The following is a 12448-nucleotide window of genomic DNA, read 5'->3' on the forward strand; positions in this document are numbered from 1 at the left end:
CGGCGCCCACCCGGGTGACCTTGAACCTCCGCGCACCCCCGCCCGGCCTCAGTTTCCCCTCTGGCGCGGCCGCCGAGGGACCGGGGTGGGCGGCCCCCCGGCCGAGAGCGGGCCCACCCCCGCCCCCGCGGGCAGCCAATCGGGCCCCGCCGTCCGGGGGCTGTGTCCCCGCGCGGGGTGGGGCCGGGGCGGGGCTTCCTGGAGGGGCCCCCGGCGCGAGCGGCCGGGCCTGGGGCGGGGGGCAGAGGGGCGGCGCGTGCCGCGGGGGCGCGGCTGGCACGGGAGCCGGGAGGCGGCGCCGGGCAGGGGCAGGGGACGCGACGGCCCCTCGGCGGGGGCAGCGGGCGGCAGGGGCGGAGGCGGCCGCTAGCGCCCTGCCCGGCGCCGCCTCCCTCGGCGCGCTCGCCCGGCGGACCGGCAGGCGGCGGACCGCGCGGCCCCAGGTGCCAGGCGGCGGGCAGGCGGGCGCGCGCGGGGGTCCGGGGGCCGGAGCGGCGGCGGACGGGGAGGGGCCGGGTGGCGCATGCGCGGGACCCCGGGGCGCGGGGTGAGGGCGCTCGCAGCTGGCTAGTACTGGGGATCCCAGGGCCCAGGGGGCCTCCCCTTGGTCGGCCTCCCTCCGAGCGCCCGGGGCCTGCCTGGAGACCCGGCGCCCGCAGCTGTCGGTTGGGACTGGGGCCTGGGCAGGGGTCGAGGTCTGGTACCTCTGAGACACTAGGTGCTCAGGTTGTCCCCCACCCCGGAGAGAAGGCCCACCAGGCGGGGGCATCAGGCTCTCCTTTCCTCCTGCATGGTCGAGTTTGGTTGTCCCCGACTGGGGGTTTCCGAGACCTCCGAGGATCCCCTAGGCCAGGTGGCCCGAGGTCTCGCAGACTGACCCTCATGCGCCCGGCGGCTAAGCTCTGATGGGAGACACACGCGCGGGTTAGTTCAGCTTTGGGGAACTGCCCCCACTTTGCGCCTAAGCGCCATCGGGAGACCCGGACCGGCCGAGCCGGGCGAGCCCAGGGCAGCCTCCTCCGCGGGACGGCCCTCCCAGCCCGGGCCCCGCGGGTCTGGCGCTGGGCGCCCGCGCCCGGGTCTCCCCGGGTCCCCCGCTGCGCGCGGCGGTCCTGGCGGAAGTCCGGAGGGCTGGTTCTGCCCCTACGCGCTCCGCAATCTAACCGGGAACAACGGCACACCCGTGCTCTCCTGCCTTTTGAAGTTTAAAGGCTGGTGGCTGCGCCGCAAACGTCAAGGTTCTTTCTAAGGAAAGTCCGGGCTTGTATACTACCTTGGATTTCGCGGAGCGCCCTGGGCCTTTCGCGACCGCCTGCCCACCCCTAGCCCCTGCCGCCCTTCCCCAAACCCGGGAGTCCCCTCCTCCCCCAGGCTGCTTGGGAAGGGGTGCGTGGGGCAGGGAGGCGGGGCTGGGCTTTCCTGGGACGACCCTGCCACACCGTAGCGGTTGAAGACGCAGGGTCACGGTGACTTTCCTCTTTCAAGGTGGTGGAGAGTTGGGGAGAGCCAGAGCATAGCTTGTTTCCTCCTTTACCTACTAGCCGCCAAGGCCGGAGGAGGAGGGCCCTGCCTCCTCTGGGAAGTAACAGTCTGTGGCCGGAGCAGCCCAGAACCAAGACGTTGTCATCACAGGTAAATAGGAGGTTTGATTTACTCATTTTTTTCCAGCCTGAAATATTGAAGTCTTCACTTCCATTGCCTACAGACTAGCAATTTGAGGGTTAATTATTACCTTGCGATGCCACAGTTAGGTCTATTTTCATTTCTTTGAAAGTAAGATAAATGTGGATAAGTTCTTTTAAGTTCTGAAAACTTGATCCTGTCAGTGTTCTTTAGGAACTTCCTTTTTTTATGGAAGGCTGGTTCCATGTAGTTTAAATAATATTTTTGACAGTGAGAAACGTTTTCACTTAAAGATACTTCAGTTACAGACTCTGACAAGTCAGGAGTTGTGCCACCTCTTAGCTGTTTTAATTCCAATTTGAATATCAAACAGATGCTTGCTGAGCTGGTAGGCCAGGTCTAGAACTGCCATCAGCTAGGACAGTGATACCCTGGAGGAGATGGTTCAGGCTGAGTGGTTCACTGGTCACTGAGGGACCAGGCAGGGGGCTTGACAAACTTCTACACAACTTGGAAGCAACAGCAAATTAACTGACCACAGAAAGCAACGTTTTCCCTCTTCTCACATCTTGGACTTGTGAAAGTTATTTCATAATCGTAAAGTAATTGTTGATAGCTCATGTTTGTCCAACTTTTACCCAGATTTTTAAATTGTGTGTGTATGTGGGAGAGAGCATGAGAGAGGGGAGAAAAAATACGTGTTTCTCCTATAATAACTATTTTATAAGCTCCTTTATTAAGCATTGCGTTGTGGAAAATCTTTTCATGTGAATAAATGTGTTTGTGTCTAGATCATATATTTCATCATGCTTAGATAGAATAATTATTAAGCCGGTTCTTTAATAGATGTACATTTTAAAGTTCATATATTCTATAAATATCTACTGTGTTTTTAGCTGCCCTGGGATATTGTGCATAGTTTTGGGGAAGGCAACTGTGAATCTGATCATGAAGCTGATTTTTATACCAGACTATAAAAAAGGAGCTGAAGGAAGATGAAATTGGGGTACAGAAAGGGAATCTATTTTTGCCATACACTTTGTGGTTATGATTATATATGATATAATCAATCATATGTTATATGACATGTTATAAATGATTGTTAACCAGTGCTTTTGTTTTGATGTGTTGTCTGTGAGCATCTGTTTTTATAAGGATTAAGTAATCGTCTCTAAAAACTATTAAAATGTTTCTTTGCTGACTGTAAACGTATTCTAAACTTGCCACATTTCTCTATTTCCTCTTGTCTGGGTCTGAATGAATATATCCTCAACAGCAGAATGTCTTACCTTCCAAGTGACTGGCATTTGGGGTGAATGTTTGTACTAATTTTGTTCCATTGCAGTTAGAGGATGTGGCTTTTTGGGAATTTGAGGGCCTCTGTTTTTATTTCTGGTTTTGGTGGCTTGGTATAGCTTTCATAGATACTTCAAGTAATGCCGTAGTTTCTGTTTGTAGGATAGACGTGTGCTGTGTCTGTTCCTTCTGCCTTAGTAATTGCATAGAACAGGCTAGCTCACTTCTAAGGCCATGTGGTTGGGGAACATTAGGCAAAGAATTTGAATTTCCGACTTGGTGTGAAGATAGTTTTAAGGTTAAGAACCAAACAGGGAAAACCCTTGATGTCCCAGTGGGCCAGATTTGACAGAACTTGTTTTTTCTTCACAGTGTTTCTGTCACTTGTGACCTGTCCGGTGGGGAACAGACCTCACCTAGTCTGGTTGGCTTGCTGTTTGGAGCGGTGTTCATTCTTTGCTTCTAGAACATTTAACTAGCATCTTCTCGTAGCAGTATTGGGGAGGGGTTTATGCACCTCAGAAGATGGAACGTTTACTCCTTACTAAGTCAGACCTAGCATATAGTTATTCTGGTAGCTGAGCTGCATTTGTTTTGCGGTCGCATCAGAGCAGCAGTCTGACAGAACGGAGGAGGTGTTAGGTCGTCGCGAGGTTTGATTTTTGTCCCTTCAGGGCTGCCCGCTGGGCCAGGGGACCTCTGTCCCCCTCCCTAGCTGCTGATTTTTCATCACAAAATGGGGTTCCGCTCCGCTCCACCTCACTGAAGGGTTGGGAGGCTCAAACATGGTGGCAGAGGAACGCGGGTAAAGATTCTCTGTGACCTGTAAGAAGTCAGTCTCGCCCCGTCAGGGTCTAAAGTGCTCCTGTGCCACCCGCCCGGACCTGGTGCCTGCGTTACTTTGGCTCTGACCACTGGGTGGTTTTTCAAAGGCTTTTGGAAAGAAGCACATCCCCCACCCTGTATATACACTTTTATTAAAACAATGTGTTTTCTTTACTTTTCTTCTTTTTAAACTTTTTGTTTCTTCATGTATTCATCCCTGGCTGAGCTGGGTCTTCTCTAGTTGCAGAGCTCGGGGGCTTCTCTTGCGAAGCCACTCTTAGGTGTGTGAAGCGAAGCACGTGGGCTCAGTAGTTGCCCAGCCAGGGGTCAGACCTCGGCCCCCTGCATTGGGAGCATGCAGTCTTAACCACTGGGCTGCCAGGGAAGTCCACGCGCTCAGGTTTTGATGGTGATGTATTTTGCATTCGTCCTTCCTCTGGTATTCCCAGACCCTGAAAACAGTTGTCCCTCATCCTTGGAGGGCCTCTGCAAGTGCAGGCCGAATGAAGTCTTCTTCCACTGAGTCTAACTCGATGAGACAGATACTCTCTCGGTCAGTTTTGCCCCGCTCGCCCTGTATCCTGAGTAGGACCTCGACATCCACGGATTCTGTATCCCCAGATTCAACCAACCATGGATCGAAAATATTCGAGGGGAAAAAAATTCCAGAAAGTTCCAAAAACCAAGACTTGAATTTGCCACCTGCCAATAGGTGTTTCCATAGCATTTACACTGTATCCGCAGCTATTTACTCTGCACGCATGTGGCCTTAGGCATTGCGAGGGCCTCCAGGTGATTTAACGTCTGTGAAGGGTGTGTGTAGGTTGTGTGCAAATGCTGCCCTGTGTTAGTTAAGGGACCTGAGTATGGTGGGCAGGTTTTGGCGCCCCCAAGGGGCCTGGGACCACCCTTGAGGATGCTGACGGAGGACTGTGCCTGTGCTCTGAGCCACCAAGACATAAACAGAACTGAATTCAGCAAGTGCTTGTTGATTTCTGTTTCGGAGCTCAGACGTGGGTGGGAGCTAGTGGGGGGACTTAGAAGTCCAGCAGGGGCCTACCCACTCCTGCTGGAGGATTCCCCTTGGCATTTTGCAGCTTCCCTCACACCCGGATGGCCAGAGCCCCTCCTCCCATCTGTTCCAGGCGGGCGTGCTCCTGCGCGCCTGCTGGACGCCCACACGCGGCTCCCACGGCACAGGTGCTGTAAAGGTGGCAGCTGCCGTGCAAATTACTCTGTTTATAATTATCAGTAGATCTGGGGTGTGCGTGCTGAGTTGCTTCAGTCGTGTCCGACTCTTTGTGACTCTATGGACTGCAGCTCTCGAGGTTTATCTGTCCTTGAGATTCTCAAGGCAAGAATACAGAGTGGGTTGCCATTTCCTTCTCCAGGGGATCTTCCCTACCCAGGGATCAAATCCCCATCTGTTACATCCCCTGCATTGGCAGAAGGGTTCTTTACCATTAGCGCTACCTGGGAAGCCCAGATTTGGGGTATATTTCCAGTGGTCATGTATGGATGTGAAAGTTGGACTGTGAAGAAAGCTGATCGCTGAAGAATTGATGCTTTTGAACTGTGGTGCTGGAGAAGACTCTTGAGAGTTCCTTGGACTGCATGGAGATCCAACCAGTCCATTCTAAAGCAGATCAGTCCTGGGTGTTCATTGGAAGGACTGATGCTAAAGCTGAAACTCCAATACTTTGGCCACCTCATGCGACGAGTTGACTCACTGGAAAAGAATCTGATGCTAGGAGGGATTGGGGGTGGGAGGAGAAGGGGACGACAGAGAATGAGTTGGCTGGATGGCATCACCGACTCTGTGGACATGAGTTTGAGTGAACTCCGGGAGTTGGTGACGGACAGGGAGGCCTGGCGTGCTGTGATTCATGGGGTTGCAAAGAGTCGGACACGACTGAGCGACTGAACTGAACTGAACTGAACTGAAAGCATGAAATAGAGTTTCTATGAGATGGCCTGAGCAGCTAATTAAATAAAATGCACTTTCTTTCTGCAAGATCATGCGTTCTAATTCCAAACAGTTGACTCAGAAGGAAAGAGTTGTGTTCTAAATCTTTGTGAGTTGGGACGTGTGCTATTATTTAACAGGGCAATGGTCCTGCTGGCTCCCCAGCTGTGAAGATAAGATACACACAGGAGAAATGAGAGAAAACGTTGCAGAGGTTTGTCTTCTGTGTTCAGATGCCACACTCATCACTGGCTTTTAATTTTTAAAAAATTTTTATTGCAGTAGAGTTCATTTACAGTGTTGTGTTAATTTCTGCTGTACAGCAGAGCGACTCAGTTATACATACATATATATGTATATATGTTCTTTTTCATATTCTTTTCCATCATGGTTTATCACAGGAGATTGAATATAGTTCCCATCTGACTGCTTTTACTTTGCTTTATTTAAAGAGATTTGTGGAGCTTCCCAGGTGACACAGTGGTTAGGAATCCACCTACCAGTGCAGGAGACGCAAGAGACAGCGGTTTGATCCCTAGGGGGGAAGATCCCCTGGAGGAGGCAATGGCAACCCACTCCAGTATTCTTGCCTGGAAAATTCCATGGGCAGTGGAGGCTGGCAGTGTGTAGTCCATGGGGCCACCAGGAGACAGACACAACCGAACACACACACATATACACAGAGAGATTTGCAAATAAAAGAGTGGTGAGTTCTCTCCTGATCGACTTTCTTTTACACTTTTAATTCAGAGACCACAAGTAAACTTTGAAAAAGGATCCCCTTGAGACAGGAAGAGTTTGGAAAGCAAAGGCAAAATGAATTGTCTCAAAGGTTATGAAGCTTCACAGGAAAAGTTGGAGATGATAAAACAGTTAAGTAAACAATATACCATTGTTCCTTACCCACCCCCCCAATTTTTAAGAGCAAGTGGGGCACCAGGTTCCCTGAGGCCATTTGCAACTGCATGTGTGATAACCACACTGAGGTGACATGCAGCCAAATTCTAGTAAAGCAGACCAAGTCATCTAGAGGTCGACAGGTGGCCATGTCCCTTTCGGAAATGTTCTAAGAAATGTTAGCCTGACGTGTATTTAAGTGCATATTTGCAGTGAAGCAGTGTGGCTAGTAAAGCGAGGACTCAAGCGACAATCAAACCTTGATGATCTGAAATCAAGTTTTCTTCTATTACCTTTGTGTTAAATGGGATTTTTTTTAACCAAAAAAATTTTCAGAAGCATTTTCAGGCAGTGTTCCTCCTTGGACAAGTTGACATCTGTTAGGCTGCCAGCATGAAGAACGTATGTCCCTTCTCTCAAGGATTGTGAATCAATTTGATAAATTCTAATTGGTAATCTCATTTTGGCTTATTTTATGGGACAGTTTGATAAGTGGGTTATTGTCTTATTTTATTCTCTATCCACTCACTTTATTTCTGATTTTCTGTGTATTGGGGATGGGATTAACAGTTGTGACGTATAAAAGGAAAATGGTTCAGAGCAATTTGAAATTTGGTTTAAATAGAAGCATCTCTTGCTGTACTGAAGTTATTTATAGTCCAAAGAAAAAGGCAGTATTGGATGTGTTAACAATATCCTTGGACTTTAGGACTCGTGGGAGGTATATTTTGCTTGAATATTATGATCACCTTTTCTTCCCCACCTTGAAACCTGTTGCAGAATCTATCCCCACCTCTGGGCAAAGGGACTCCAGCCCCATCTCTGCAGGGTCCCCCTGACCGTTCACAGCAATCGGTCCAGAGCACACGCAGGTACAGGAAAGAGCCTCTTTCTCTCCTTTCCCTCGAATTCTCACTTCTTGAGAGCCCTTTCCAGGAAGAAAGGCATTCCAGTGCGGTGCTTCTCAAGCCATAAAAGTAAAGCTCATCCACCACCTTCTGGCAGGGGTCCCAACAGAGAGGAGCGGTTGAAAAAAACCTCGCAAAGTTCAGTTGCGCAAAAAGGCATGGCAGGAGCTTGTAGGGGGAGACACTCGACCATGAAGGCTTTGAAAAAGAAGAGGCGTGCAGAGAAAGGCATCAGAGTATTCACATGCACTGGGGGCAGATGTTGCTTGAGAGAAAAAAGAAAACCCAGCACAAATGGGGTTAAAAGAATGTGTTGGACAAGCGATGACAGAAGGCCGTAGGGTGGAAATACTGGTGTCTGAGCCGGAGACAGAAGGTTCTGGACCTGGGCAAGGAGGAAAGGGCAGGGTGCCTGCCTCCCTAGGGAGGGGAGAGGGAGGGCGGGTCCAGATGCTGGCTCTCCAGCAGTGGGGGAGGGCACTGCCACCCTCCTCCCGAGCAGCCTGGAAACCAAAGATGGTAATCCCCCCTCAGCACGGGGCAGGAAGTCCCCCTCCAGGGCTGGCGTGGTGAACGGAAAGAGGAAGGCCCCCATCCTGGCCGAGGGTGACAGTGGCCAGTGACGTGAGGAAGGGTTCCGTGAAGAACAGGACTAAGTCTTTCCAAGTCCAGCTTTGTGTGCGGATGTCAGTACCTAGAAGAACACAGCACTGTCGATCAATATTTCGGTAAAACAGAGTTTTTAAACAAGTGTACCTAGCAGGTTATCAATACAAAAAAAATAGGGTATTTTCTTTCACTCTGGAAACCAAAATTTATCGACTTTTTTCCTACTGCTTTCTCTTTACTTAGATGAAGGCAGCAAAGTTAGCTCTCAGTGTCCAGGTCAGAAGTCTAAGTGAAAGTGAATATTTAACCACATTCAAGGACGGCTGATAATCTTTAATACTAAGAGAGGCACAGGACTTAAGAGAAAGAAAGTTCTAGAAGGGAAAAAAATAGCCAGGAAAGCAGATAAACCCATGACTGGTTCACGGACTGGTGAAAGAGCACAAGACCGAGGAAGGGCTCAGTAACTGTGTGGGACAGGTGAGTTCAAGTGAGGGCTTTCGTAGTGGGGCAAATCGTTTTCTAGAAGACGTTTCAGAGAGATCATGACTGCTCGCTATGCCAAATCTGGTGCAGTCTCTTTGAGAACGAGACCTCTGAGAGACAAAAACTAGTAAATAAAATTTAGAAAAGGAATCACTTTTAAGAGATGAGGAGATGACATTCCAACCGAAGGTACTAACACCTTCATCCAGCTGACGTCTTCATCTTTGAATTGTGTGTATGTGTGTGCTCAGTCGTGTCCTGCTCTTTTCAGACCCCAGGCCACACTCTTTGTAGCCTGCCAGACTCCTCTGTCCATGGGATTTCCCAGCCAAGAATACTGGAGCGGGTTGCCATGCCCTCCTCCAGGGGATCTCCCCCACCCAGGGATCGAACCCACAGCTCCTGCATTGGCAGGCGGGTTCTTTAGCACTCGGCTACCTGGGAGGCCCTCGTCTTTGTAGACATGAAGTTAGACGGAACCACGGCAGCAGAGGTTCACCAGAGCGGCCCCTTGCCATCACTGTTGTGACTGGGGGCCCCAGGCTCCACAGCCTGCCTCCCTGAGACTCAGAATGTCCGTTCTGAGCCCCCCACATGTCCCCTCCCTGACCCTGGTCTTCCTCCTAGCCCAATAAGTGGCCTGCCCTTGGGGCCATGGAGGTGGGAGCGGTACTGTATTCAAGAATTTGTTGTCGTTCAGTCTCCAAAGTCGCGTCCGACTCTCTGTAACCCCATGGACTGCAGCACGACAGGCCTCCCTGTCCTTCACCATCTCCCAGAGTTTGTTCAAACTCAAGTCCATTGAGTCAATGATGCCATCCAACCGTCTCATCCTCTGTCTCCCTCTTCTCATGCCCTCAGCCTTTCCCAGTCTCTAGGTCTTTTCCAGTGAGTCAGCTCTTCGCATCGGGTGTCCAGAGTATTGGAGCTTTAGCATCAGACCTTCCAATGAATTCATTCAGGGTTAGCTATGACAAACCTAAGCAGCGTATTAATAAGCAGAGACATCTCTTTTCCAACAAAGGTCCATACACTCAAAGCTATGAATTTTCCAGTGGTTATTCGAGTACAGTTATTTATAGTGTTGTGTTAATTTCTGCTGTACAGCATGTAAGATTGTTACACACAGTTATACACGTGTATATTCATTTTCCTGTTCTTTCCCATTGGTTTACCATAGGGCATTGGGCTACACAACACGACCTTGTTGTTGGGGCGTTATTGTTTCCTGGCTTGTTGTTAACTCTCTAGCTGTGACACGGGCTCACTCGGCCTTGTTTATCGGCTCCGGTGGTGACTGGAGGGCAGGGCCTTGACGCCCAGAGGCCCACGCGCTTCCTCCACGGCCAGCCCCTCGTCTGTGTCAGAGAAGCTCGCTCGTCCTGCCGCTCACCCTTCCTCCTTCCCTACCCCTACCCCAGAGATCTCAGCAAAGATCCCTTTCCTGGGGAAGCCTTCCAGCCCTGCCTGCCTGGGTCAGGTCTGTTGCCCGTGTGCTCACCCATCATGTGTTCATCATGGCCACTTGGTGCAAGTCTCCCTTCCCGGCTGAGTCACAGACCCTCTGGGGCAGGAAACCATAGATGCCTCGTGTTCCAGTCACCAGAATGTGCGCCAGCAGGGGCCGCAGGACAAGCGGTGTGAGCTCCGGCTCAGCTACCCCTCAGTTTGAGGTTCCTTCCAGGCCGAATCAAATACTGCCTCCTCCAGGAAGCCTTCCTTGATTCCTACCCGAGAGAGAGGCAGGAATTTTGCCACTCAGACGCCCTGCTGCGGCTTGAGTCTCTCTGGTTGGACATGTTCTACCTTCAGCTCTGCAGCAGTTTATTGAGTACTTCAGTCAGTCATTCCTGAGCTCATTCGTTCATTCAACACACCTTTCCTGAGCCCCTGCTACAGGCGAGGCAGTGTTACAAGTGCTGGAGGCAGCAGCGGAGAAGGGCAGGCCATGTTCCCTGCCGTCAGGACGCACTGCATCACATGGCAAGCGGGACCCCTGGGTTCAGGAGGCAGGCAGGTACCCAAGCAAGGTGGTGCTGCGTGCGGACAGCCAACCCAGGAGACCTGACAGGCGAGGCTGGTCTTCTCTGAGCCTCCGGGAGGCCAGGGGGACAGCAGTGATTTAATAGGGGTCTGCACACATGCCTCGACTAATATTTGTCTTTAACACATCCTTTCAACTGGAGCAGCAGCCCCCAGCCTTTCTGCCACAGGGCAAGGTAGGAGACAGTTTCTGGTTTCATGGAAGACAACTTTTCCACGGACCAGGGTGGGTGCCGTGGGATGGTTTGGGGACGATTCGAGCACATTCCATTTGTTGTGCACTTCATGTCTGTTTTTATTGCATTGTGATGTGCCATGAGATAATTACAGAACTCACCATGATGCAAAGTCAGCGGGAGCCCTGGGCTTGTTCTCCTGCAACTAGACGGTCCCATCGGGGGCGATGGGGGGGCCAGGGGAAGCAGCTGTAAATATAGATGAAGGCTTCACTTACTTGCCCACTGCTCACGTCGTCCTGTGGGGCTCAGTTCCTAACAGGCCACAGGGCGGTACCTGTCCATGGCCCAGCGGCTGGGGACCCCTGAACTAAAGGAGCTGAGTTGGGATGAGTGAACATAAGTGATCTGAGCCATTGTTGCACCTGTTTCAGTTCTTCTGATGATTACCTTCTTATTTCCCTTGGCATCACATGCTCAGCTGAAATCCTTCTGCCCCGCTTAGGTCAGCCGGATTTAAACCTTAGAGGCATAGAGACTCCCATCCCACACCTAATGACCTATCTCCAGGAAGCGCCGCACTTAACACTTGCGGGGACTGCTGTCTCTGTCGCGGATGGTCAGGCATGAGGAGTGGAGAAGCCCGCGAGCAGTGATTCTGTCTTCATCGTATAAGCGGGGTAGTTGCTTCCTGAAGGAACAGGGGCATGAGGGATCGGGTGTGTCATCAGCCTGCCATTGTTTGGTGTCACAGAAGCGAATGAGGTGAACTGTTCCTTAGACACACGCAAATCCCTTTCCTAGGACCATAGGTGGGTGACGTCTGTACCTCCTGGCTTCTTGCTCCATGGCTTGGGTGGTGGGGAGAGAGGCTGTCATCCTGCCCAGGAGGTCAGGAGCTCGGTTACAGCAGGTGGGAGCTGGGCTGGCACCTGGAGATGCTGGAGAGCCTCCGTAGCTGCCCTGCTGCGCGGGCGTGACGTGTGTCAGGTCAGCTTCTAACTCCAGACTCACCTCTTTGTACTGGTCCGTCGCTCAGTCGCGTCCGACTCTTCGAGACCCCACGGACTGTAGCCCGCCAGGCTCCTCTGTCCATGGGGCTTCCCAGGCAAGAATTCTGGAGTGGGCTGCCATTTCCTCTTCCAGAGGATCTCCCTGACCCAGGGATTGAACCTCCATCTCGTGTGTCTTCTGCATTGGCAGGCAGATTCTTTACCACTGAGCCACCTGTCCCTAAAATCCAGACAGTGGAGATGGGCTTCAGGTCTTTTTAAAGTCAAGTTTGAAGTGTTTTTCACTTGAAGCCCGTTCCGTTGCTCAGTCGTGTCCGACTCTATGCGACCCCATGGACTGTAGCCTACCAGGCTTCTCAGTCCATGGGATTCTCCAGGCAAGAATACTGGAGTGGGTTACCATTTCCTTCTCCAGGGGATCTTCCCGACCCAGGTATCGAACCTGGGTCTCCCGCATTGGAGGCAGACGCTTTAACCTCTGAGCCACCAGGGTTTAAAGTCAAGTTTACTGAGGTATAATTTACATGCAGTAAAAATCCATCCTTTTTGGATGGACAGTTCTGTGTGTTCTGAACATCCTCCATGCCTTTTTTCTTCCTGGTTGTC

At 51.4% G+C, this 12448-nt stretch overlaps 1 protein-coding gene across 5 annotated transcripts in view; it reads left to right on the plus strand.

Moving 5' to 3' along the window:
* Nucleotides 1-292: 292 nt before the first annotated feature.
* The window catches only part of PPARA (peroxisome proliferator activated receptor alpha), a 72395-nt gene continuing 60239 nt past the window's right edge, over nucleotides 293-12448 (plus strand). For 2 of the 5 annotated variants that reach the window (XM_088837571.1, XM_055396511.2), the window contains exons 1-2: nucleotides 295-443; nucleotides 1486-1632. The gene's annotated coding sequence lies outside the window, so the exon portion shown is untranslated. Of the gene's footprint in view, nucleotides 444-499; nucleotides 925-1485; nucleotides 1633-12448 lie in introns of those variants that run through there. The other 3 variants (XM_055396506.2, XM_055396505.2, XM_055396508.2) reach the window with 3 other exon arrangements.

Source organism: Moschus berezovskii, chromosome 6 (assembly GCF_049115385.1).
Source record: "Moschus berezovskii isolate FMDL1 chromosome 6, NW_MosBer_1.0, whole genome shotgun sequence".
In the NCBI taxonomy this organism is placed as follows: Eukaryota; Metazoa; Chordata; class Mammalia; order Artiodactyla; family Moschidae; genus Moschus; species Moschus berezovskii.